The 27777-nt window shown below is 47.8% G+C and overlaps 1 long non-coding RNA gene across 1 annotated transcript; it reads left to right on the forward strand.

The window, feature by feature from the left end:
* The first annotated feature begins 404 nt into the window (after positions 1–404).
* On the forward strand, positions 405–25923 carry LOC142474696 (uncharacterized). The gene is made up of 2 exons (XR_012790594.1): positions 405–727; positions 24511–25923. It is a non-coding gene; the product is annotated as an uncharacterized LOC142474696 (long non-coding RNA).
* Positions 25924–27777: the final 1854 nt, after the last annotated feature.

A 27777-nucleotide genomic window follows, 5' to 3' on the forward strand; every position in this document is an offset into this window, starting at 1 on the left:
CTATTACAGGGACCCCTCACCCTATAACTGCCCCTATCACTATTACAGGGACCCCTCACCCTATAACTGCCGCTCCCCTATCTCTATTACAGGGACCCCTCGCCCTATAACTGCCGCTTCCCTATCTCTATTACAGGGACCCCTCGCCCTATAACTGCCCTGTACCTACTGTATCTCTCCTCTATTACAGGGACCCCTCACCCTATAACTGCCCCTATCACTATTACAGGGACCCCTCACCCTATAACTGCCGCTCCCCTATCACAGGACTCCGTGTCCTGGGGTTTATCTGTAGAGTTGTTGATATGACACATATCTCTGCACTTTATGGCTCTGTACTTTGCTCTCTCATTCGCTCCCCGCTCTCTCTCTTCCCCCCGCAGTTTTGCACACGACTGTCTCTTTTCTGCGCTCACCTTTTCACACGGCCCGTCGCACTGCACACGCTCCTCCAGACGCTTTATAAGAGCGCTCAGCCCGCTCTCGTTCAGAAACGCCTGTCCTGGGGAGAAGAGGTCCAGCACCCTCCCGAATATCTTCTCCCCTGACCCCGCTCGGACCACCGGACACAGGACCAGGAGGACCACACATGGCCAGAGATGCCCAGGGGTTAGATTGGGACACATAGGGGGTGTTGGGGACACAGGTGGACTCTGGCTGTTTTGGGGTGACCAGCTGTGTCCTGGGACCAGTGACAGTGACACCGGCCAGCCCTGTCGGTATCTCTGTATGTGTCCCTCAGGCTCCCTGTGATTGGCTGCTGATTGAGAATGGAACGCAGACTCTCGTTCTGCTAATTAAGCCATCGCACCTCCCTCTCCCTCCCTCACTCACCTGAGGATTCTCTCCCACCCTCTCACCTGAAGCTCCTCTCCCTCCCTCACTCACCTGAGGCTTCTCTCCCACCTCTCACCTGAAGCTCCTCTCCCTCCCTCACTCACCTGAGGCTTCTCTCCCTCCCTCTCACCTGAAGCTCCTCTCCCCCCTCTCACCTGAGGCTTCTCTCTCACCTGAAGCCATATCCCTCACTCACCTGAGGCTTCTCTCCCACCCTCTCACCTGAAGCTCCTCTCCCTCCCTCACTCACCTGAGGCTTCTCTCCCACCCTCTCACCTGAAGCTTCTCTCCCTCACTCACCTGAGGCTTCTCTCCCTCCCTCCCTCTCACCTGAAGCTCCTCTCCCCCTCTCACCTGAAGCTCCTCTCCCTCCCTCCCTCACCTGAGGCTTCTCTCTCACCTGAAGCCATCTCCCCCTCTCACCTGAGTCTTCTCTGCCAGCCTCTCACCTGAAGCTTCCCTCCCTCTCACCTGAAGCTCTTCTCTTCCTCCCTCACTCACCTGAAGCTCCTCGCCCCCCATCCCTCTCACCTGAAGCTCCTTCCCCCCTCTCACCTGAGGCATCTCTCCCTCCCTTTCTCTCTCACCTGAAGCTCCTCTCCCCCTCTCACCTAAGGCTTCTCTCCCCCCTCTCTCACCTGAAGTTCCTCTCCCCCCTTACCTGAGACTGCTTTCTCCCCCCCCCCTCACCTGAGGCTTCTCTCCCTCCCTTTCTCACCTGTGGCTTCTCTGCCCCCCATTGTCTGAGGCTTCTCCCCCCTTACCTGCAGCGCCATCCCCCCCTTTATACCTAAGGCTGCTCTCCCCTCTCACTTTTCATAAATAAATACATTGCGGGCGGTGTCACGGAGGCGCTGGCACTGGTAGAGCAGGTCTGGTTGGGTCGGGAGCATTGGGTTATTAACCCCCTCTCTCCCCGTAGAGCCAGCACGCAGGCACCTCGTGAGTTACCACCATTGGGACCCGCGTCTTATGGTTCACATGCTGGTGGATTTATCACTAATATTAGGGTGCAGAGGAGTACGGGTTTGAGTGGAGATCGGGAGGGAGGGGGGAGAGAGTCATTGGGGGAGCAGCTAGTGAGTGGGGAGCAGCTAGTGAGTGGGGGAACTGAAGGTTAATGGGGTTGAGGAGGTGACTGGGGAGATGGGCTGAGTGGAGAGTAGGAGGTGAGGGGGGAGTAGGGCAATAGTAGGGAGCAAGAGGTGAGTAGGTAGAAGGAGATGCGTGAGGTGTAGGAGGTGAGTGGGGAGCTGGATTTGAGTGGGGAGTAGGATGTGAGTGGGGAGCTGGATGTGAGTGGGGAGCTGGAGGTTAAGTGGGGAGCGGGATGTGAGTGGGGTGTAGGATGTGAGTGGGGAACAGGATCTGAGTGATGAGTAGGATGTGAGTGGAGAGCTGGGAGTGAGTGGGGGGCTTGGAGTGAGTGAGGAGCTGGGAGTGAGTGGGGAGCTGGATGTGAGTGGGGAGCTGGATGTGAGTGGGAAGCTGGATGTGAGTGGGGAGCTGGATGTGAGTGGGGAGCTGGAGGTTAAGTGGGGAGCGGGATGTGAGTGGGGTGTAGGGTGTGAGTGGGGAACAGGATCTGAGTGATGAGTAGGATGTGAGTGGAGAGCTGGGAGTGAGTGGAGAGCTGGGAGTGAGTGAGGAGCTGGGAGTGAGTGGGGAGCTGGATGTGAGTGGGGAGCTGGATGTGAGTGGGGAGCTGGATGTGAGTGGGGAGCTGGATGTGAGTGTTGAGTAGGATGCGAGTGGGGAGTAGAATGTGATGAGGAGCTGGATATCAGTGGGAGCTGGATGTGAGTGGGGAGTAGGATGTGAGTGGGAGCTGGATATCAGTGGGAGCTGGATGTGAGTGGGAAGTAGGATGTGAGTGGGGAGTAGGATGTGAGTGGGGAGTAGGATGTGAGTGGGGAGTAGGATGTGAGTGAGGAGCTGGATGTGAGTGGGGAGCTGGATGTGAGTGGGGAGCTGAATGTGAGTGGGAGCTGGATGTGAGTGATGAGTAGGATGTGAGTGGGGAGTAGGATGTGAGTGGGGAGTAGGGTGTGAGTGGTGAGTAGGATGTGAGTGTGAGCTGGATGTTAGTGGGAGCTGGATGTGAGTGATGAGTAGGATGTGAGTGATGAGTAGGATGTGAGTGGGAGCTGGATGTGAGTGGGAGCTGGATGTGAGTGGGAGCTGGATGTGAGTGGGAGCTGGATGTGAGTGATGAGTAGGATGTGAGTGGGAGCTGGATGTGAGTGGGAGCTGGATGTGAGTGGTGAGTAGGATGTGAGTGGTGAGTAGGATGTTAGTGGGAGCTGGATGTTAGTGGGAGCTGGATGTGAGTGGGGAGTAGGATGTGAGTGATGGGTAGGATGTGAGTGGGGAGTAGGATGTGAGTGATGAGTAGGATGTGACTGGGGAGTAGGATGTGAGTGGGGAGTAGGATGTGAGTGTGAACTGGATGTGAGTGTGAGCTGGATGTGAGTGTGAGCTGGATGTGAGTGAAGAGTAGGATGTGAGTGGGAGCTGGATGTGAGTGATGAGTAGGATGTGAGTGGGGAGCTGGATGTGAGTGGGAGCTGGATGTGAGTGGTAGCTGGATGTGAGTGGGAGCTGGATGTGAGTGGGGAGTAGAATGGGAGTGGGGAGTAGGATGCGAGTGGAGAGTAGGATGTGAGTGGGGAGTAGGATGCGAGTGGGGAGTAGGATGTGAGTGGGGAGTAGGATGTGAGTGTGAACTGGATGTGAGTGTGAGCTGGATGTGAGTGTGAGCTGGATGTGAGTGAAGAGTAGGATGTGAGTGGGAGCTGGATGTGAGTGATGAGTAGGATGTGAGTGGGGAGTAGGATGTGAGTGGGGCGTAGGATGTGAGTCGGGAGTAGGATGTGAGTGGGGAGCTGGATGTGAGTGATGAGTAGGATGTGAGTGGGAGCTGGATGTGAGTGGTAGCTGGATGTGAGTGATGAGTAGGATGTGAGTGGGGAGTAGAATGTGAGAGATGAGTAGGATGTGAGTGGGGAGTAGGGTGTGAGTGTGAGCTGGATGTGAGTGTGAGCTGGGTGTGAGTGTGAGCTGGATGTGAGTGATGAGTAGGATGTGAGTGGGAGCTGGATGTGAGTGGGAGCTGGATGTGAGTGATGAGTAGGATGTAAGTGGGCACTACACGTTCTGCTTCATGGCCACAGTTTACCTCCCTCTACTCAGACTCACAGACTTTTTGAAGACTAACTCAGTATCACTACTTTTTAATTTGGGTTTAATCCCCACTCAGGAGAGTATCGTCCCCCCTCTCCTCTCTCCCTCCTCTCCCCCTCTCCCCCCCCACCTTCCTCCCGCCCCCCCTCTCTTCTCTCCCCCCTCTCCCCCTCCCCCCCCCCCCCTTCCTCCCGTCTCCCCTCTCTGGAGGGTTTCCAGGAAACTATTATCCAACCTGACCCTGAGCTTTGTATCAGGAGGAGACAGGAGTTCAATACACTGTGTGTCACTGTGTGTCACTGTGTGTGTGGGGTGTCAGTGTGTGTCACTGTGTGCGGGGGGTGTCACTGTGTGCGTGGGGTGTCAGTGTGTGTCACTGTGTGTCACTGTGTGCGGGGGGTGTCACTGTGTGTCACTGTGTGTGGGGGTGTCACTGTGTGTCACTGTGTGTCACTGTGTGTGTGGGGTGTCAGTGTGTGTCACTGTGTGCGGGGGGTGTCACTGTGTGCGTGGGGTGTCAGTGTGTGTCACTGTGTGTCACTGTGTGCGGGGGGTGTCACTGTGTGTCACTGTGTGTGTGGGGTGTCAGTGTGTGTCACTGTGTGCGGGGGGTGTCACTGTGTGCGTGGGGTGTCAGTGTGTGTCACTGTGTGTCACTGTGTGCGGGGGGTGTCACTGTGTGTTACTGTGTGCGGGGGGTGTCACTGTGTGTCACTGTGTGTGGGGGTGTCACTGTGTGCGTGGGGTGTCACTGTGTGTCACTGTGTGTCACTGTGTGCGGGGGGTGTCACTGTGTGTCACTGTGTGTGGGGGTGTCACTGTGTGTCACTGTGTGTCACTGTGTGCGGGGGGTGTCACTGTGTGCGGGGGGTGTCACTGTGTGTGGGGGGTGTCACTGTGTGCGGGGTGTCACTGTGTGTGGGGGGTGTCACTGTGTCACTGTGTCACTGTGTGTGGGGGGTGTCACTGTGTGTTACTGTGTGCGGGGGGTGTCACTGTGTGTCACTGTGTGTCACTGTGTGCGGGGGGTGTCACTGTGTGTTACTGTGTGCGGGGGGTGTCACTGTGTGTCACTGTGTGTCACTGTGTGTCACTGTGTGTGGGGGGGTGTCACTGTGTGTGGGGGGTGTCACTGTGTCACTGTGTGCGGGGGGTGTCACTGTGTGTCACTGTGTGTGGGGGGTGTCACTGTGTCACTGTGTGCGGGGGTGTCACTGTATGTCACTGTATGCGGGGTGTGTCACTGTGTGTCACTGTGTGCGGGGGGTGTCACTGTGTGTCACTGTGTGTGGGGGGTGTCACTGTGTGTGGGGGGTGTCACTGTGTCACTGTGTGCGGGGGGTGTCACTGTGTGTGGGGGGTGTCACTGTGTCACTGTGTGCGGGGGGTGTCACTGTGTGTTACTGTGTGCGGGGGGTGTCACTGTGTGTCACTGTGTGTGGGGGGTGTCACTGTGTGTCACTGTGTGCGGGGGGTGTCACTATGTGTCACTGTGTGTGGGGGGTGTCACTGTGTGTGGGGGGTGTCACTGTGTCACTGTGTGTGGGGGGTGTCACTGTGTGTCACTGTGTGCGGGGGGGTGTCACTACGTGTCACTGTGTGTGGGGGGTGTCACTGTGTGTGGGGGGTGTCACTGTGTCACTGTGTGCGGGGGGTGTCACTGTATGTCACTGTGTGCGGGGTGTGTCACTGTGTGTCACTGTGTGCGGGGGGTGTCACTGTGTGTCACTGTGTGTGGGGGGTGTCACTGTGTGTGGGGGGTGTCACTGTGTCACTGTGTGCGGGGGGTGTCACTGTGTGTTACTGTGTGCGGGGGGTGTCACTGTGTGTCACTGTGTGCGGGGGGTGTCACTGTGTGTCACTGTGTGTCACTGTGTGCGGGGGGTGTCACTATGTGTCACTGTGTGTGGGGGGTGTCACTGTGTATGGGGGGTGTCACTGTGTCACTGTGTGTGGGGGGTGTCACTGTGTGTCACTGTGTGTGGGGGGTGTCACTATGTGTCACTGTGTGTGGGGGGGTGTCACTGTGTGTGGGGGGTGTCACTGTGTCACTGTGTGTGGGGGGTGTCACTGTGTGTCACTGTGTGTGGGGGGTGTCACTGTGTCACTGTGTGCGGGGGTGTCACTGTATGTCACTGTGTGCGGGGGGTGTCACTGTGTGTGGGGGGTGTCACTGTGTGTGGGGGGTGTCACTGTGTCACTGTGTGCAGGGGGTGTCACTGTGTGTGGGGGGTGTCACTGTGTGTCACTGTGTGTCACTGTGTGCGGGGGGTGTCACTGTGTGTCACTGTGTGTCACTGTGTGCGGGGGGTGTCACTGTGTGTTACTGTGTGCGGGGGGTGTCACTGTGTGTCACTGTGTGTCACTGTGTGTCACTGTGTGCGGGGGGTGTCACTATGTGTCACTGTGTGTGGGGGGGTGTCACTGTGTGTGGGGGGTGTCACTGTGTCACTGTGTGCGGGGGGTGTCACTGTGTGTCACTGTGTGTGGGGGGTGTCACTGTGTGTGGGGGGTGTCACTGTGTCATTGTGTGCGGGGGGTGTCACTGTGTGTGGGGGGTGTCACTGTGTGTTACTGTGTGCGGGGGGTGTCACTGTGTGTCACTGTGTGTCACTGTGTGCGGGGGGTGTCACTGTGTGTCACTGTGTGCGGGGGGTGTCACTATGTGTCACTGTGTGTGGGGGGTGTCACTGTGTGTGGGGGGTGTCACTGTGTCACTGTGTGTGGGGGGTGTCACTGTGTGTCACTGTGTGCGGGGGGTGTCACTACGTGTCACTGTGTGTGGGGGGTGTCACTGTGTGTGGGGGGTGTCACTGTGTCACTGTGTGCGGGGGGTGTCACTGTATGTCACTGTGTGCGGGGTGTGTCACTGTGTGTCACTGTGTGCGGGGGGTGTCACTGTGTGTCACTGTGTGTGGGGGGTGTCACTGTGTGTGGGGGGTGTCACTGTGTCACTGTGTGCGGGGGGTGTCATTGTGTGTTACTGTGTGCGGGGGGTGTCACTGTGTGTCACTGTGTGCGGGGGGTGTCACTGTGTGTCACTGTGTGTCACTGTGTGCGGGGGGTGTCACTATGTGTCACTGTGTGTGGGGGGTGTCACTGTGTATGGGGGGTGTCACTGTGTCACTGTGTGTGGGGGGTGTCACTGTGTGTCACTGTGTGCGGGGGGTGTCACTATGTGTCACTGTGTGTGGGGGGGTGTCACTGTGTGTGGGGGGTGTCACTGTGTCACTGTGTGTGGGGGGTGTCACTGTGTGTCACTGTGTGTGGGGGGTGTCACTGTGTCACTGTGTGCGGGGGTGTCACTGTATGTCACTGTGTGCGGGGGGTGTCACTGTGTGTGGGGGGTGTCACTGTGTGTGGGGGGTGTCACTGTGTCACTGTGTGCAGGGGGTGTCACTGTGTGTGGGGGGTGTCACTGTGTCACTGTGTGCGGGGGGTGTCACTGTGTGTTACTGTGTGCGGGGGGTGTCACTGTGTGTGGGGGGTGTCACTGTGTGTGGGGGGTGTCACTGTGTCACTGTGTGCGGGGGGTGTCACTGTGTGTTACTGTGTGCGGGGGGTGTCACTGTGTGTCACTGTGTGCGGGGGGTGTCACTGTGTGTCACTGTGTGCGGGGGGTGTCACTACTGCACCGACACACTTTATTCGAGCAAATACCCAGTATGTACCTGGCAGATACCTGGAATGCGCCGCTCCTCACCTCTGACAAGCCCCGTTGCGTTTGCCTTCCCAGCCTGGGTTCATGCCTGGCTGACGGGCGGCTGATCTGTTAAATGATCATGATTAGGATTTAATAGGCTGCAATGCTTCGCGTGTCTACCAGATGGCATAAATTCATGAATTGTAATGCAGTATATATATATATATATACTGTGCAGTATTGCAGCCAGCGGGAATAAAATGCTTCAATCCCTGCCTGGAAAATAACCCAATGCACTCGGGCAGAAAACAGTCACAAACCTCAATACACCCGGGTATACCCGAATTCGTGGGACTAGCCGAGCTCGAATAAAGTGTGTCGCCAGTGTATGTGTCACTGTGTGTGGGGGGTGTCACTGTGTGTGGGGGGTGTCACTGTGTCACTGTGTGTGGGGGGTGTCACTGTGTGTCACTGTGTGCGGGGGGTGTCACTATGTGTCACTGTGTGTGGGGGGGTGTCACTGTGTGTGGGGGGTGTCACTGTGTCACTGTGTGTGGGGGGTGTCACTGTGTGTCACTGTGTGTGGGGGGTGTCACTGTGTCACTGTGTGCGGGGGTGTCACTGTATGTCACTGTGCGTGGGGTGTGTCACTGTGTGTCACTGTGTGCGGGGGGTGTCACTGTGTGTCACTGTGTGTGGGGGGTGTCACTGTGTCACTGTGTGGAGGGGGTGTCACTGTGTGTGGGGGGTGTCACTGTGTCACTGTGTGCGGGGGTGTCACTGTGTGCAGGGGGTGTCACTGTGTGTGGGGGGTGTCACTGTGTGTCACTGTGTGTGGTGTCACTATGTGTCACTGTGTGTGGGGGGTGTCACTGTGTGTGCGAGGTGTCACTGTGTCACTGTGTTACTGTGTCACTGTGTGTGGGGGGTGTCACTGTGTGTTACTGTGTGCAGGGGGATGTCACTGTGTGTCACTGTGTGCGGGGGGTGTCACTGTGTGTCACTGTGTGTCACTGTGTGTGGGGGGTGTCACTGTGTGTGGGGAGTGTCACTGTGTGTGGGGGGTGTCACTGTGTGTGGGGGGTGTCACTGTGTTGGGGGGGTGTCACTGTGTGTGGGGGGTGTCACTGTGTTTAGGGGGTGTCACTGTATGTCACTGTGTGTGGGGGGTGTCACTGTGTGTCACTGTGTGTCACTGTGTGTGGGGAGTGTCACTGTATGTCACTGGGTGTGGGGGGTGTCACTGTGTGTCACTGTGTGCGGGGGGTGTCACTGTGTGTCACTGGGTGCGGGGGGTGTCACTTTGTGTCACTGTGTGCCACTGTGTGTGGGGGGTGTCACTGTGTCACTGTGTGTGGGGGTGTCACTGTGTGTCACTGTGTGTGGGGGGTGTCACTATGTGTCACTGTGTGTGGGGGGTGTCACTTTGTGTGGGGGTGTCACTGTGTCACTGTGTGCGGGGGGGGCCCTGTGTGCGGGTGGTGTCACTGTGTGTTTCTGTGTGCGGGGGGTGTCACTGTGTGTCACTGTGTGCGGGGGGTGTCACTGTGTGTCACTATGTGCGGGGGGTGTCACAGTGTGTCACTGTGTGTGTGGGGTGTCAGTGTGTGTCACTGTGTGCGGGGGGTGTCACTGTGTGTCACTGTGTGTGGGGGGTGTCACTGTGTGTGGGGGTGTCACTGTGTGTGGGGAGTGTCACTGTGTGTGGGGGGTGTCACTGTGTGTGGGGGTGTCACTGTGTGTGGGCAGTGTCACTGTGTGTGGGGGGTGTCACTGTGTGTTTCACTGTGTGTGGGGGGTGTCACTGTATGTCCCTGTGTGCGGGGATGTCACTGTGTGTCACTGTGTGTCACTGTGTGTGGGGAGTGTCACTGTATGTCACTGTGTGTGGGGGGTGTCACTGTGTGCCACTGGGTGTGGGGGGTGTCACTGTGTCACTGTGTGCGGGGGGTGTCACTGTTTGTCACTGGGTGCGGGGGGTGTCACTGTGTGTCACAGTGTGCCACTGTGTGTGGGGGGTGTCACTGTGTCACTGTGTGTGGGGGGTGTCACTGTGTGTCACTGTGTGTGGGGGGTGTCACTATGTGTCACTGTGTGCGAGGGTGTCACTGTGTGTCACTGGGTGCGGGGGGTGTCACTGTGTGCCACTGTGTGTGGGGGGTGTCACTGTGTCACTGTGTGTCACTGTGTGTGGGGGGTGTCACTATGTGTCACTGTGTGTGGGGGTGTCACTGTGTCACTGTGTGCGGGGGGTGTCACTGTGTGTTACTGTGTGCGGGGGGTGTCACTGTGTGTCACTGTGTGCGGGGTGTGTCACTGTGTCACTGTGTGCGGGGGTGTCACTGTGTGTCACCGTGTGCGGGGGGTGTCACTGTGTGTCACTGTGTGTGGGGGTGTCACTGTGTGTGGGGGGTGTCACTGTGTGTCACTGTGTGCGGGGGGTGTCACTGTGTGTCACTGGGCGCGGGGGGTGTCACTGTGTGCCACTGTGTGCCACTGTGTGTGGGGGTGTCACTGTGTGTCACTGTGTGTGGGGGGTGTCACTGTGTGTGGGGGGTGTCACTGTGTGTGGGGGGTGTCACTGTGTGTCACTGTGTGCGGGGGGTGTCACTATGTGTTACTGTGTGTGGGGGGTGTCACTGTGTGTGGCGGGTGTCACTGTGTCACTGTGTGCAGCGGGTGTCACTGTGTGTTACTGTGTGCGGGGGTATCACTGTGTGTCACTGTGTGCGGGGGGTGTCACTGTGTGTCACTGTGTGTGGGGGGTGTCACTGTGTGTCACTGTGTGTGTGGGGTGTCACTGTGTGCCACTGGGTGTGGGGGGTGTCACTGTGTGTCACTGTGTACGGGGGGTGTCACTGTGTGTCACTGGGTGCAGGGGGTGTCACTGTGTGTCACTGTGTGCTACTGTGTGCCAATGTGTGTGGGGGGTGTCACTGTGTCACTGTGTGTGGGTGGTGTCACTGTGTGTGGGGGGTGTCACTGTGTCACTGTGTGCAGGGGGTGTCACTGTGTGTTACTGTGTGCAGGGGGATGTCACTGTGTGTCACTGTGTGCGGGGGGTGTCACTGTGTGTCACTGTGTGTGGGGGGTGTCACTGTGTGTGGGGGGTGTCACTGTGTGTCACTGTGTGCGGGGGGTGTCACTATGTGTCACTGTGTGTGGGGGGTGTCACTGTGTGTGGCAGGTGTCACTGTGTCACTGTGTGCGGGGGGTGTCACTGTGTGTTACTGTGTGCGGGGGTGTCACTGTGTGTCACTGTGTGCGGGGGGTGCCACTGTGTGTCACTGTGTGCGGGGGGTGTCACTGTGTGTCACTGTGTGCGGGGGGTGTCACTGTGTGTCACTGTGTGCAGGGGGTCACTCTGTGTCACTGAGTGCGGGAGGTGTCACTGTGCGGGGGATGTCACTGTGTATTGTATTGTATTGTATGTCTTTATTTATATAGCGCCATTAATGTACATAGCGCTTCACAGCAGTAATACATGTGGTAATCACATCAATAACAGATAATATAAATAACAGATAATATAAATAACAGGTCATGGGAATAAGTGCTTTAGACATAAAAGTAACATTAAGGAAGAGGAGTCCCTGCCCCGAGGAGCTTACAGTCTAATTGGTAGGTAGGGAGAACGTACAGAGACAGTAGGAGGGAGTTCTGGTAAGTGCGTCTGCAGGGGGCCAGGCTTTATGTATCATGTGTTCAGAATATCCACAGTGCTATTCATATGCTTCTTTAAGCAAGTGTGTCTTAAGGTGGGTCTTAAAGGTGGATAGAGAGGGTGCTAGTCGGGTACTGAGGGGAAGGGCATTCCAGAGGTTTGGGGCAGTCAGTGAAAAGGGTTTAAGGCGGGAGAGGGCTTTAGATACAAAGTGGTAGAGAGAAGACATCCTTGAGAAGAACGCAAGAGTCGGGATGGTGCATAGCGAGAAATTAGGGCTGAGATGTAAGGAGGGGCAGAAGAATGTAAAGCTTTAAAAGTGAGGAGAAGAATGGAGTGTGAGATGCGGGATTTGATAGGAAGCCAGGAGAGGGATTTCATGAGGGGAGATGCTGAGACGGATCTAGGAAAGAGTAGAGTGATTCTGGCAGCAGCGTTTAGGATAGATTGTAGGGGAGACAGGTGAGAGGCAGGAAGGCCGGACAGCAGGAGGTTACAGTGTGAAAGTTGTGAATAAAAAACACAAGTCTGAAGATATGTTTTGCAGAATGACAAATAAGTTTATTGCAGTGTACGGTGCACACGCAGAGGAGAGTTTCAAAATAAAACTCTCCCAACGACATGGTGGCATACAGGCCTTATTTATACACAAAATACTAAACCCACGCCCCCTATACGAGGTTGCGTGTCGTCACTACGTAAACAAAATATGAACATGAACACATTGAGTTAAAGCATTATTATGGGATGCATAAATGAAATGAAATGACTCAGCTAATATTCCTTTTATTCTACATACAGAACTTCATGGGCCCCCCCTCGGAATGCGACACAGTGCCTATCTGTCTCTTATTTTCATAACATTGGCATGTTCCTTCCCTCTTCAAGGTCTTGTGGCTTAGTTGAACAGCTCAATATCAATTGGAACTTCAACAGAAAAAAATGTTTTTGAACTAACGTCCATACCAACTTTCATACAGACAATAGACAATATCAGGCACCTAAGATGGATGCTGACTCAAAATGGCGGCTTAGATCCCAGTGCTGTTTATGTCAGACCTCCCCTTTACGTCATATTCTCACTTTGTCACTCCCTCCTTTTTTTATTCTTAAAACATCGCTTTTGAGAATTAAGTTTATGATGATAGTCAAGGGACACATAGACAGACTCATATTGTATACTGGGGTGCTCCATCATCTGATACTGCTCAGTGGTATAACTCAGAGGACAAGGGCGCGTGCCCTTCACTGTCATAGTCTCGTAAAGGTGCTGCGGCCCCAACATGTCTTTTGGAGTTGAGTAACTGTGATCGACATCTTCTTTCTTCAAGGGACTGCTGTTTCTGGCATCTGTAAAGAGTGGCATCAGATTGGGGGAGGGGGTCGCAATTTGTGGATCATACGTCTGCAACACGTGACACACACATATATGACAACAAGTAACACTCCCAAACACACCAAAGCATTCATAAGTTTTTGCTCCAAGTGATCTAAGCCATTCACCTAACCCCAAGGGTGATATTCTGTCACTTCCCTTTGTAAACCTCTTTTGGATCTCTTGTATTTCATCTAGTTCATGCTGCACATTGCTACACTGATCTGGAATAAAAACACAACATTGTCTTTAATCAAAGCACATACCCCTCCTTTTGAAGCTAAAACATAGTCTAAAGCAATTCTGTTTTGTAAGGCCATAAGCCTAATCTGAACCTGTTCTTGGTTTAATGATGAAATTAAAACCTGCAAAATTAAGGCCACATCCTTCCTGTAAATTGTTATCTGACTGAACATACATTTTTACACAGGTTCCATTGGTTGGTGGAGACACTTGACCCATAAATTGATTCTTGTTCCTAGTGTGTGATACACCCTTTAAAGAGGTTCCCTTAAAAAATTGGAAAAATACAGAAATTATACACATAATACTAAAAACCTTATTTTATGCAAGCAACCTTTCTTTGGATATGCAGTTGCTAGATAAAGGAAATGGCATCTATATCTATCATCATACATTTTCAGAATCATCACAACATTCTATTACTGAGAATTGAGGGGGTTTGGTATCGGTGGAAGCGAATGCGTGATCCTCACCCCTGCACGCATTGTATACATCATTCACTCAGAATATCAGAACAGACAATGTCTGCGATGGTCAACATGGCTGACTTATGATCCTTTCCTTGTGGCTGACACACGCCCCTGGGTGACCCCCTCCTCTCGGTGGAGGCGCAACACACTTCTGGATCAAAGTTTTGCTGTACATGACACATACATAGAGAGTGATGAGTACTGCCAAAACACATACAAGAGCTTTCACAAGCCACGCTTCCAGGAAACCAATCCTCCCATCAAGGCTCAATTGTACATACACCTTAAATTTCTAACTTAAACACACTCTAAAGAATAAAAATATTGAGTCTCTGAAAAAATGAAATGTTCTGATTAAGACCGGGTCTTAGCCTGGTGTCTTATTTTCCTCGTTGGTTAACGGGTTAGAGTTGTGACTCGGCAAGACGTTAACTTGCTGCGGCTGTGCTTTAGGTGACTTTGGTCTTTGGTGGAGCTGGAACGAGCTTTACGTGCTTTGGGTCCAGGAAAAGAACTCTGCCACTTTAATTGCCTTTAGGCCTTTTCACCTGGGATGAAGAGCATGCTTGCGCAGGAAATATGTGACTATTAACCCCATCTCGAGTAGGTGCACTTTCAACTTTGCCTAGAGAGACTCAAAAAATGTATTAGTTGCATACAACTTATTGTTTTATTACCAATAACATGGTCCTTAATTCGTTCCGTTGGACTGCTGATAGTCACAAGTCATCCCATAAGTGTCTCACAGGGAGATAATTTATACCTAGGAATAAATTATTGTATCAATGTGTTTACTCCTGTCTTAGCATCCACATATAGACAGAGGTATTCCTTATTAATGTTCCTCAAATTAAAACTAAGTAGCCACTGTGCACCTGACTTTGATACAATCTAAGTTCCTGAAACTTTGGGGCCTCATCCCTTGCCAAACCACTTGCTTCCATAATTAATTCTATCCTGTCTGCAGGCCATATCCCTAAGACCTGGGAAACTGCCAGAGTTTGTCCCAATCTTCAAAAGTGGGGACAAAAAACACTGTCTCAAACTACAGACCAATCCCTCTTCTCCCAATCCTATCCACAGTTATGGAAAAAATATTCACTCCCCATTAAGCCATTATTTTACCCATACAAATTTCCCTAGCCAATCCCTATCTGGCTTTTACCCCAAACACTCCACTGTAACTATTCTGCTAAATTTTTTGAAATGCCTTGTATATAATGCATACCTTATTCACTTATGTAACCACTTTTGCAACTATGTATCCCCTGTATTTAACCCTTTGCACAAGACACACCCACAAATGCGAGGTGACTCCCAAATTCACCACTTATTGGCAAACCCCTTCTAGATTACACATCAATTTTTGACAATAACCACTGCTTACGGTCACCTTTGGAAAAAATAAATGGTTAAAAGTTATAACATACATCACATATTCAGTTAATAGACAAATGATTTTATATAAGACTTCACACTAATGTCTTGCTTTATATAATCTCTTTGCACAGTGCTGAGCACACGGTCAGCTTTATAATTTTAAAGACACTGCATATTCATCTGACTAAAGAAAAAATATTTTCAAAGCTTGTTTCCGGGCAAAAAGCCATTTTGTTTCTGGGCGTTTCGCCAATTGACCCTGAACAGATAAGATAACGGCACACCACGGCTTCTTCCTGAAAAATAATAATTATTGGATTGGAACTTTTGCTTAAAGTTTAAATACATGGAGCTTTATCCAGAGCCCTAAGAACTACATTTTTTATGGCCTCTCAAAAATTAACCAATGGGCTTTTATATAGCTGAGGCTTATATAACTTTTTAACACACAAATAACTCCACACGCTCATGCTATTTCCCTCCACTCAGTTCTTTTTAATGCCTTCTGTTTGAACTTTCATAGTTTCACTGACTTCATTCACTACAAATTTATGCTATCCTGTTGCAATTCTGTCCTTTCACAAGCTACACAAACCTATTTCTCTCCATTAATCAACACTCACAAGTCTAACCCACACAAACTCTTCCTTCATCTCACCTCAGGACTTTTGCTGACTATTTTAAGAAAGAGGTTGAATCCATACACCAGAACATTCCCTCTGTTTCCTCCTATCCTACTCCGCTTCCTACTCTCTTCCTGCTTTCCTTGACTCTTTTTCCACTGTCTCAAAAGAGAATGTCACCATCACTGTTGATCTCCTTTCTCCCTCTAATCTGCTACATTTCCATTCTCCTTCAAACATGCAATAGTTATACCATGACTCAAAAATAGCAAGCTTGACCCTACCTGTCTTTCTAACTACTGAACTTGTCTTGTATTCTCCAGCTTGCTCCATTTTCTCAACACCCATTCTCTCCTTAACCCTCTACAATCTGACTTCTGCACTGCTCCCTCCACGGAGACAATTCTCACTAAAATAACTGATGACCTATATGCTGCCCAAGACAGAGGTCATTACACTCTGCTCATATTACTCTCTGAAGCATTTGACTTTGTGGACCACACTCTTCTCTTTTCTCTGTACACACTCTCTCTAGGTGACCTAATAACATCTCTTGGGTTTAAATATCACCACTATGCTGACGACACCCTCATTTACTTTTCAACCCCTGACCTTACACCTGCCATACAAACCTAAGTTTCTTAATGTCTCTCTGTTATCTCATCCTGGAAGGCCCTCTTTCGCCTTAAATTTAACATGGCAAAAACAGAGTTCCTCATACTTCCTCCCAAACCTGACCCTATTATCTCCTTCCACATTACTCTTGAATCTTCCATCCAGTAGCCCAAGCACTCTGCTTAGGGGTCACTCCCAACTCCTCTCTCATATTCTCCTCTTTCATTCAAAACATTTCTATAACTGTTGCTTTTTCCTCCACAATATCACAAAGATACACCTGTTCCTCTGTTGCTCAACTGTTAAACACTCTGATTCAGACCCTCATTCTCTCCCATCTTGATAACTGTAATCCCCTGCTATCTCGCTTTCCTGACTTTCACCTGTATTCCCTACTATCTATCCCAAACGCTGCTGCCAGAATCACTCTACTCTTTAAACTCTGATTCTGCGTTTCCCCTCCTGAAATTCCTCTCCTTTCTACTAATCAAATCCTACTATCTCTGTACACTTTCCCTACCTACCAATTAGATTGTAAGCTCCTCAGAGCAGGGACTTCTCTTTGCTCAATGTTACTTTTATGTCTGGATCACTTATTCCATGACCTCTTACCTTTACCATTTGCTACCTATATGTGCATATTAATGGCGTTATATACATAAAAACATACAATACAATATATACTTCAAACAATGCTTATGAGCTTTTACCCGAATTTTTAAACACAAAATATTCCCAAACATATCCTAATCCCCTAGAAATAAAATTGAAATGTGTTTTTACTGGTTACACACAATACAGAACACAAAATACAAAAAACTTCTCTCATACCCAGCCACACAACATCACAAAAATAACGAACAAATAAAAGAAAAACATTTCTCCCCTATTACCAAACAATTTCACCCTGCAACTAAATTAATAAAAATGTCCTCTCCTCTTTCTTTAATCTCATAAATAACCTGAATTTAAAACTACTCTGATGCTCCGGAGCTTTTGAGTTAACTTTCGTATCTGAGCACATTCCTCGGCTGGAGAAAAAGGTGAGGGCACGCTCTGTGCTGCTGCGTTTCTGATGCTCTTTCTTGCAGACATTTGACTTAATTGTGAGCAAATAATATTCATGTTTTTGTACGTACTTGCAAGTTTTTGGATGGTGATTTGTGCATACATGATACTTAGCATGGTTTATCTTTCACACATGTAATCATTCAGGAAAAATTCATTAGGGTATCAAATCCATCTGGCAACTCTCCTTTAAGGGCGCAACAATTTTACTTGCCGGCACCGAAACTTGAGTTTATATCAGGAAATTATTTATTATTGCATGTGGGGAAATGGAAGGAAAAGCTCATATGTTTATAACTGATTTCTGCATCATCCAGTCAGCCGGGCATGCCATGTCTAACTTTAGCCACAAAAACCTCATAAAATCCAAAGATTTATACTGCCACAGACACACAAGGATTACTGAAAGTTAGAAGGTTCCACTATGAGCCCTTGCGTTCGCATTCTTACGAATAAGAAAACCGGTGCGGCTGCCCATAGGTTCACGCTTCCTTCCATAGTAATTTATTGCAAACAAACTTTTTTCATTGGGGTGGCATGTTTTTCACTGGGACTTGCATGTGTTTTTTCACTTGAACTTGCATGTGTTTTTTCACTTGAACTTGCATGTGTATTTTCATTGGCCTTGCATGTATTTTCATTGGCCAACCAAACATATTTATATTGTCTCTTCTTGTTCTCTGTATCCATTCTTTATTATTTTTGTCTGCAGACACACAACCTCTAACAGCAAATTTTGAGAACTTTGGTTTCCCATTATTCTCCTGTTACAGTAATCACATTTAATTGACCTGTACAATACTCCTGATACAATAATCAGCGCAAGCTGATTGCGTGCAACTCTTTTGGCATGTTATTGTTCTGATTTTTTCACCATAACTATACCTAAGAAAACACTTGAATTACTTCAGTGGGTCCAACCCAGTCCTGATAAACCTTATACTTTTATAACATGGATACAGATAAGACCTTCTAAACAGATATCCACAAATAAACTCACTTGGTATGTTAATGACAAGACAGAGCAAATGTACAATCAGGGACCCTTCCTGCTCAGACAACAAAAATATTTATCACAACCCAGGACAGTCTGAAAAACAATCCCTTATGATTTGCAATGAGGGAAATGGGGGAGTGGGGAGATGAGCTCTTGCTACTGTCCTAGGAACGGTGCCAGGGGTTAGTATAACTAGGTAACACATAGGATACTTGCCAAGGCAAGTGGAAGAACCCCTTTCGAACAAGCACTCGTAGGGTGAAAAAAAGGGTGTGAATAACTAAACCTTTAATGAATACTTAGGGTAACAGTGAACACAAAACTATTAAAAAGCAAATTAAACAGGTAACTTCCAGTCCTATGAACCAAGGCTGGTTGACAATAGAATCTAGGGAATAGTAATTTCCTGGCATCAGCAGTATGGATGTTTAGCTTGATGCCTCAGTGTGGTATATATAGCTGTAACAATGATTCTATATCTATCACGGAAAACCGGACCAAACATATAGATATGTACCTACACTGACTGAATTGATTCAAAGGGTGTTTGCATACCAGTACATTGAAGTGCTTAATATATATGAATCAACCATGATATATGTAAAAAAAATCCCTAGAAACGGCGCGTAGGTAAAGAATGAGTTAAAAAGGCTACTATGTAGCTAGAAATGAGCTAAGGATTGGATACATAGTGTAATTTTGATATCAACATGTCATTTACACATAATCTGTTTATAATCCAATGTCTTAGCGTATTCAGGAGTTCTCACAGAGGTGATTCTAAACTAGTGAGATACTCCCCACGAACTTCCGTGGAAACTGCACCATATGATAGGACGAAGTTGTATAGGTAGTTAACACTAAATAGTGCAGTTGTTGTAGGGTTCTTGTGCCCACGGTATACACTGATATATTAAACGTATCAAATCTAAAGATTCAGATATATATACTGTGGCACTCAAAGTAGGCACCTCCCACCCGGTGTGGTGTATTCATGAACACCACCGAATATTTAGTTAACCGGGTGAGGAAGAGGTTAAGCTTGGTGTAATGCTGTAGAGCTATATCTACCTTCCACCCGGTGTGGTGTATTTGTGAACACCACCGTATCTTTAATTAGCCGGGTAAGGAAGGGGTTAATGCAGGGTAGTGCTCAGACTAAATTATCTGGAGTCTGCCTAGAAATCAAACCTGGGACTCACTAGATAGTTAGTGTGTAAATGAACAGAGCCTCGAGCATATATACCAGATAGTTGTATCCTCTTAATGTTTATGTAATCTACTATAAACAGCTCCAGTCCGGTGTGGTGTATTAATAAACACCACCAAACATATTAACACACCGGATAGAGTGAATAAAATACTCAACACTCTGTCAGGTTGGTGAAACAATTTGTGAGCAGAGTCTGATGGTGTTAATGGCGCGTGACCCCCTATGCAGATAGATGTATTGAGTTCTATTAGTAATCGCGTTAGTTCTGTGTTGAGACCTCTGCCCAATTCATTGGTATACCCAAAACACAGAAACGCATAATCTATGTTACTATGTGTACTCAGTATAAGTAGCAGAGACGCCACCCGGCGTGGTGTATTAATGAACACCACAGAACGTTAGTTAGCCGGGTGGGGGGAAGTCTCAGTGGGGGTAAAGAGGCGCAGATACAGCTCACCCTTGCAGGAGTTCTCTCTGAGCTGTATTCAACACCGCACTGGTAAGCGCTGACGTCACGGAAGTGCGTCCTCCACCGACAGCTGTTTCGTGTCGCTCTGACGCTTTCTCAAGGTGGTCCCGCCTCCATGATAGCCCATGTGTTTAAATAGGCACGCGTTGTCATAGCAACGCTCGGCACTAGGGTAAGTATAATAAAAATTAAAGTTTTGTGTCTCCTTTGTTCTATAAAGTGGTGGCAGGTATCTCAAGACCATTACTTGAGTAGTTAAATGGGGAGTGGGGGTAATGCACAGAATTGGTAATTTTACAAGCATAGATGGCAGCGGGGGTCTGAACATTTAACCTTTGGGATATTGATAGAATCAGGGATATGTATTTAGTCCACTGATTGAGAACATGATCAGTGCTGATGGCATAGTAGCACAGTTGTCCACGTGGTCATACCCAAACAGTAATCTACAGATGTCAGTGTATTTATTAATCCCCGTTGTTAGGGGGCCAGTGGATGGATATATACTGAGTGTATATGTATATATACACGTATTAATTCATGTATACACAAGAGGGGGGGGGTTTGTAGTATTAAGGGTATGGAAGGGGGGGGGGGGAAATAGGGAGGGGGGAAGGGGGGTGTGTGGGGGGGTTGGAGGAGGTGGGGTTGGGGGTTTTGAGGGAAAAAGTCTGTTGGAACTTTATTAAACTGCAAAAATGGATGAATGTAAGACGACGAATAGGGGCATCGTCAACCTGGTGTATTCAGTTGACATTTGTTCTTTCCGCAAAAAATAACAAGTGAAGTAATGGGACAGCCTGGCTCAGAACGGGTACATACCTACTACTGGCTTAGTGCCTTAGTTGTTTCAGCCAATGAATGGTGCAAACATAAAGCCTTCGTTCAGGCCCTGTGGATATAACGTGCCCAGTGTATAAATCCACTTTGCCTCTTTTTTCAATATATATATCTGAATCTTTAGATTTGATACGTTTGATACGTTTAATATATCAGTGTATACCGTGGGCACAAGAACCCTACAACAACTGCACTATTTAGTGTTAACTACCTATACAACTTCGTCCTATCATATGGTGCAGGTTCCACGGAAGTTCGTGGGGAGTATCTCACTAGTTTAGAATCACCTCTGTGAGAACTCCTGAATACGCTAAGACATTGGATTATAAACAGATTATGTGTAAATGACATGTTGATATCAAAATTACACTATGTATCCAATCCTTAGCTCATTTCTAGCTACATAGTAGCCTTTTTAACTCATTCTTTACCTACGCGCCGTTTCTAGGGATTTTTTTACATATATCATGGTTGATTCATATATATTAAGCACTTCAATGTACTGGTATGCAAACACCCTTTGAATCAATTCAGTCAGTGTAGGTACATATCTATATGTTTGGTCCGGTTTTCCGTGATAGATATAGAATCATTGTTACAGCTATATATACCACACTGAGGCATCAAGCTAAACATCCATACTGCTGATGCCAGGAAATTACTATTCCCTAGATTCTATTGTCAACCAGCCTTGGTTCATAGGACTGGAAGTTACCTGTTTAATTTGCTTTTTAATAGTTTTGTGTTCACTGTTACCCTAAGTATTCATTAAAGGTTTAGTTATTCACACCCTTTTTTTCACCCTACGAGTGCTTGTTCGAAAGGGGTTCTTCCACTTGCCTTGGCAAGTATCCTATGTGTTAAACAATCCCTTAAGCATACAAACACTCACCTTCATCACCAAAACACCAAAACTTTTAACGGGACTCTCACCCTAATCCCAATAAAACTTAACAACTATAACACTTTAAAATGGATACAGGAACAGACAAATAAACTTATTTGAAACTGCTAGGTAAACCCGTCAACACAGATTGAGACACCCTTCAAAACACATCTCTCTACACACCACTCAAAACAACTTTTTAAACTCAGGCTTTCCTCAAAAGGTGCCTTTTACCTTGATTCTTACGAGCGCTCAGATTTGAGTGACCGAGGAGTGTTTTTTTCAAGTGCTCAGCTTCCGGTATATCTGGATTCCTATTCGGTGCGCCATCTGTGTGAAAGTTGTGAATAAAAAACACAAGTCTGAGGATATGTTTTGCAGAATGACAAATAAGTTTATTGCAGTGTACGGTGCACACGCAGAGGAGAGTTTCAAAATAAAACTCTCCCAACGACATGGTGGCATACAGGCCTTATTTATACACAAAATACTAAACCCATGCCCCCTATACGAGGTTGCGTGTACGTCACTACGTAAACAAAATATGAACATGAACACATTGAGTTAAAGCATTATTATGGGATGCCTAAATGAAATGAAATGACTCAGCTAATATTCCTTATACAAGCCGGTGACTTTTACTCTACATACAGAACTTCATGCCCCCCCCCCCCTCGGAATGCGACACAGTGCCTATCTGTCTCTTATTTTCATAACATTGGCACTTTCCTTCCCTCTTCAAGGTCTTGTGGCTTAGTTGAACAGCTCAATATCAATTGGAACTTCAGCAGAAAAAAATGTTTTTAAACTAACGTCCATACCAACTTTCATACAGACAATAGACAATATCAGGCACCTAAGATGGATGCTGACTCAAAATGGCGGCTTAGATCCCAGTGCTGTTTATGTCAGACCTCCCCTTTACGTCATATTCTCACTTTGTCAACAGTAATCAAGACGGGAGAGAATGAGGGCCTGAGTCAGAGTTTTAGCAGTCGAGCAACAGAGGAAAGGGCGTATCTTTGTTATATTGCGGAGGAAAAAGCGACAGGTTTTAGAAATGTTTTGAATGTGAGGGGCGAATGTGAGAGAGGAGTCGAGTGTGACCCATAGGCAGCGTGCTTGGGCTACTGGGTGAATGATCGTAGTTCCAACAGTAATGTGTAAGGAGGTAGTAGGGCTAGGTTTGGGAGGAAGTATGAGGAGCTCTGTTTTAGCCATGTTGAGTTTAAGGCGGCGGAGGGCCATCCAGGATGATATAGCAGAGAGACATTCAGAAACTTTGGTCTGTACAGCAGGTGTAAGGTCGGGTGTTGAAAAGTATATTTGTGTGTCGTCAGCATAGAGGTGATATTTAAACCCAAAAGATGTTATTAGGTCACCTAGAGAGAGTAGAAGAAAAAAAAAAACTCCTGTGGCGCTGAGGCAAGGATAAGGGTGGGATTGTAGACAGAGTTCTTCTCTTGATTGACTATTTGGAGTTTCGAAACGCGTAGGAGGTTTTTTTTGGCATCGCACGGACACTGTAGCTGTGAAATATGAGTGGTGACGTCAGCGGAGGAGTTGATCGACCAGACTCTGGCAGCAAGCAGACTCCGAGCATAGAAGGTGATCCTCCTTCATTGACTGACGTAATTCACCCCACGGCATGCGGTTCACCTGGCGAAAAGACCCTTAAACAAATGCGCATGTCCTAGTCACTTTTGGTGAGTAGGATTCTAATTTTTATTAAGGCGGAGCAAGTTTCAAGATTCATTGTTCAAGTGCAGAGGCACAGAAAAGTATTTTATTGGAATCATTGTGTTTTATAATGTATTTTTTTATAATGTATGGTCCAATTGTCTCATATTAAACTGCTCTCTTTATTTATAATCCTTGTTGTCCCTGGGTAATGCACCATTGCAGTGTTGTCTGCATGTTTTGTCATTTTTTCTTGAGGTAATCAATCAAGAGAAGAACTCTGTCTACAATCCCATCCTTACCCTTGCCTCAGCGCCACAGGAGGGTTTTTTTCTTCTACAATTCCAAGTCTGGTTAGGAGATACCAGAATAACCTCTTTGGGCAGCTCCAGGACTACCTATTGGACTTTATATCACAGGTTTCTAAATTATCATTGTTTGCATGAGCGCTATTTTGCACCTATATTTCCACCACCTAGAGAGAGTGTGTACAGAGAAAAGAGAAGAGGTCCCAGGACAGAGCCCTGGGGTACCCCCACAGAGAGATCAATAGAGGAGGAGGAGGTGTTAGCAGAAGAGACACTGAAAGTACGATGGGAGAGGTAAGAGGAGATCCAGGATAGAGCTTTGTTCCGAATATCAAGAGTATGGAGAATGTGAAGGAGAAGAGGGTGGTCCACGGTGTCAAATGCTGCAGAGAGGTCGAGTAATATGAGCTGAGTGTAATGACCTCTGTCTTTGGCAGCATGGAGGTCGTCAGTTATTTTAGTGAGGGCTGTTTCCGTGGAGTGAGCAGTGCGGAAGCCAGATTGTAGAGGGTCTAGGAGAGAATCGGTGTTGAGAAAATGGAGCAAGCGAGAGAATACAAGACGTTCAAGGAGTTTGGAGGTAAAAGGCAGGAGGGAGACAGGTCGATAGTTAGAAGGACAGGTAGGGTCAAGCTTGCTGTTTTTGAGTAATGGTATGACTGTTGCATGTTTGAAGGAGGATGGAAAGGTTCCAGAGCAGAGGGAGGAGTTAAAAATGTGTGTGAGCGTAGGGATTATAGTAGGAGCAAGAGGTTTTAGGAGATGGGAGGGAATGGGGTCAAGATGGCAAGTGGTAGAGGGAGAAGAGGCGATCAACAGCGACATATCCTCCTCTGAGTTAGTGGGAAAAGAGTCAAGGAAGGTAGGAGGAGAGTTAGGAAGAGGTGTAGGATGGGAGGAAGAAACAGAGGGGATGTTCTGACGTATGGATTCCACCTTTTCCTTAAAATAGTCCGCAAAGTCCTGAGCGGAGATGGCGGATTTCACCCTACTCGTCTTCCCATGCATCCTTCCAGGTCCGGAGTTCCGGCAGCAGATGAGAGGGTATCTTCCTTACAGGAGTCATGGAAAAGGATTCAAGCAGTGCTTCAAAAATCCGTGTTATGGCAGAAGAAACAAGCTGATAGGCTCCGTCAGAAGGGCCATAAGTTCATCCCTGGAGAGAAGGTCTGGCTTTCTTAAAAAAATATCAAATTGAAGGCCCCAACCCCTAAATTGTCTTCCTGGGCCCTTTTTCTATTCTGAAACAGATTAACCCTGTGGCCTATCAACTCCACCTGCCTCCCTCTATGAAGATTTCACCCGTCTTCCACGTTTCCCTTTTGAAACCTTTTATTCAAGGCAAACGGTTCGCTCACCCTTCCCTTCGACCTCCTCCCATTGTATCTGGACAACAGGACTTTGAAATTCAATCTATCATTGATTCTCGCATCTCCAGGGGCAAACTCCAATTGGTTTTAAACTTCCTCACTCTGCTCTCCTATTAGGTTCCTCTTCAGGTCGCTCCTCCATCACTCCCCTTTCTCTGATTGGCCCCAGCCCCCTATATAATCCCTCTTCTCCATTTCCTCTTTGCTCTGCATAGCTTCTGTACCTTGGTGCTGTCTGCTGTTGCCTGGCCTCTCTTGTCTTTTCAATGCTGCTCCTGTCCCTGGAACCCTTGCTGACCTCCTTGGATTTGACCCTTGCTTGGAACTCTACTACGCTGCTCTCTGGAACCCTTTGGACCCTGCTTTGGCCTTCTACGCTGCAGACATCTACAACCCTTGGACACGGCACACGGACAAACTACTACGCTGCTCTCTCCACTCCACGACCCAGGCTTACGGACAATCGATTACGCTGCCCTCTCCAACCCACGACCCCTGGAATACGAACTTAACCCTTCTATGCCGGAGCTGTCAAGTACAGTATCATTTACATTCTTGTTACCCGGACCATCTACGCTACTTCCACACTCAGGCCGTGCCCCCGTTTGCTGCTAGGTGTGTGGTTTTACCCTTTCCACCTCAGTCCCGGGGTCTCGTCTGGCTTGTGGGCAGGCCGAGCGTTACAAAGAGTAATAAAAGACTGCTGATTTTGAACTGAACCTGATTCCCGAGGCTTTTCTAACAGTGCACAGTACATCCAACGTGTTTCTCAGCAGGTGCTACTTCATCAGGGAGTGATTGAATAGTGACAGTGTGACAGTGACAATGTGTACTATTTAATCTCTTTGTGAGCAGGGATTGGGAGAGATAGCAGGTGTAATTGATAACAGGTGTAATTCATAACGGGTGTAACCTTATTTGTTTCTTTGAGGAGGTAAGTAGGAATTTAGACCAGGGTAATGCAGTTGATGTGGTCTACTTAGATTTTGCAAAGGCTTTTGATACGGTTTCACACAAGAGGTTGTTGTACAAAATAAAGCAAATTGGACTCAGTAATAATATATGCACCTGGATTGAAAACTGGTTAAAGGACAGACAACAGAGGGTTGTCATAAATGGAACTTTTTCAGGTTGGGCTAAGGTCGTGATTGGAGTACCTCAGGGATCGGTACTGGGACCCCTGCTTTTTAACTTGGTTATTAATGACCTTGAGGTTGGCATTGAGAGCAAAGTCTCCATCTTTGCTGATGATACTAAATTGTGTAAGGTAATAGAATCAGAGCAGGATGTAATTTCTCTTCAGAAGGACTTGGAGAGACTGGAAACGTGGGCAGGTAAATGGCAGATGAGGTTTAATACAGATAAATGTAAGGTTATGCATTTGGGATGCAAGAATAAACAGGCGACTTACAAATTAAATGGGGATAAATTGGGGGAATCCTTGATGGAGGAGGATTTAGGAGTGCTTTGTGAAAGCGTAGAAACAAAATCAATGAGTCAAGGGTTCAAAAGTAACAACATGAGTTTATCAGCACCATGGTACCATTGAGAGAATAGAATTCCAACAAGGAACTCAGGCCTCTGAAAACATATTGCTTGGATCACATTTTTATACATTTCAAAATGAGTAATACACCCCTTAAGGGGGCTGGCTTAGAGATAAATGATAATATGATGACATGCAAAAATACATATTGGTTGATACATAAATATGCTGCATATGCTATATTCTTATCGATAATTTATCATAATGTGGGCCTCTTAACCTTGTGACATAAGGGAGTTACTCTGTTCAGCCCTGTATACACTGTAACTGTTAGATAATAGATCCTGCGGTCAGCAGGAATGTCTAAGAAAGGAGATACCGCTTACAAATGCTATTTCAAATCTTGTATGCCTTGTAGGAATTACACAAGGGTTAATTATATCTAGGAGCGATACTCTGCAGACTCAAACATTCATAGTTCATACACGAATAAACGGATTAGCATACATACAAACACTCAAAATGGTGGTATAGGCCAAAATGGAGGTGATGATAGCCACACACATTATCTCAATCTTCACAGCTTGTAGACAGCAGGCTTAGCAATAGTGCCCAAAGTCATGCAGTAGCTGCAAAGGCAAACAAGATCTTATCTTGCATTAAACAGACAATGGATGGAAGGGAAGTAAACATAATTATGCCCCTTTACAAAGCATTAGTAAGACCACACCTTGAATATGAAGTACAATTTTGGGCACCAATCCTCAGAAAAGACATTATGGAACTAGAGAGAGTGCAGAGAAGAGCCACCAAATTAATAAAGGGGATGGACATTCTAACTTATGAGGAGAGGCTAGCTAAATTAGATTTATTTACATTAGAAAAGAGGCATCTAAGAGGGGATATGATAACTATATACAAATATATTAGGGGACAATACAAGGAGCTTTCAAAAGAACTATTCATCCCACGGGCAGTACAAAGGACTCGGGGCCATCCCTTAAGGTTGGAGGAAAGGAGATTTCACCAGCAACAAAGGAAAGGGTTCTTTACAGTAAGGGCAGTTACAGTGTGGGATTCATTACCCATGGAGACTGTGATGGCAGATACAATAGATTTGTTCAAAAAAAGGTTTATAGGGATATACAAAATAAGTATACATGGGAAGGATGTTGATCCAGGGATTAATCCGATTGCCAATTCTTGGAGTCGGGAAGGAATTTATTTTTCCCCATTATGAGATATCATTGGTTGATATGAAACTGTATTTTTTGTTTGCCTTTCTCTGGATCAATAAGTAAGTATAGATATAGGATAAAGTATCTGTTGTCTAAATTTAGCATAGGTTGAACTTGATGGACCTACGTCTTTTTTCAACCTCATCTACTATGTAACAGTGTAACTATGTAACAGTGTAACTATGTAAC

This window comes from Ascaphus truei, chromosome 2 (genome assembly GCF_040206685.1).
Source record: "Ascaphus truei isolate aAscTru1 chromosome 2, aAscTru1.hap1, whole genome shotgun sequence".
Taxonomy (NCBI): Eukaryota; Metazoa; Chordata; class Amphibia; order Anura; family Ascaphidae; genus Ascaphus; species Ascaphus truei.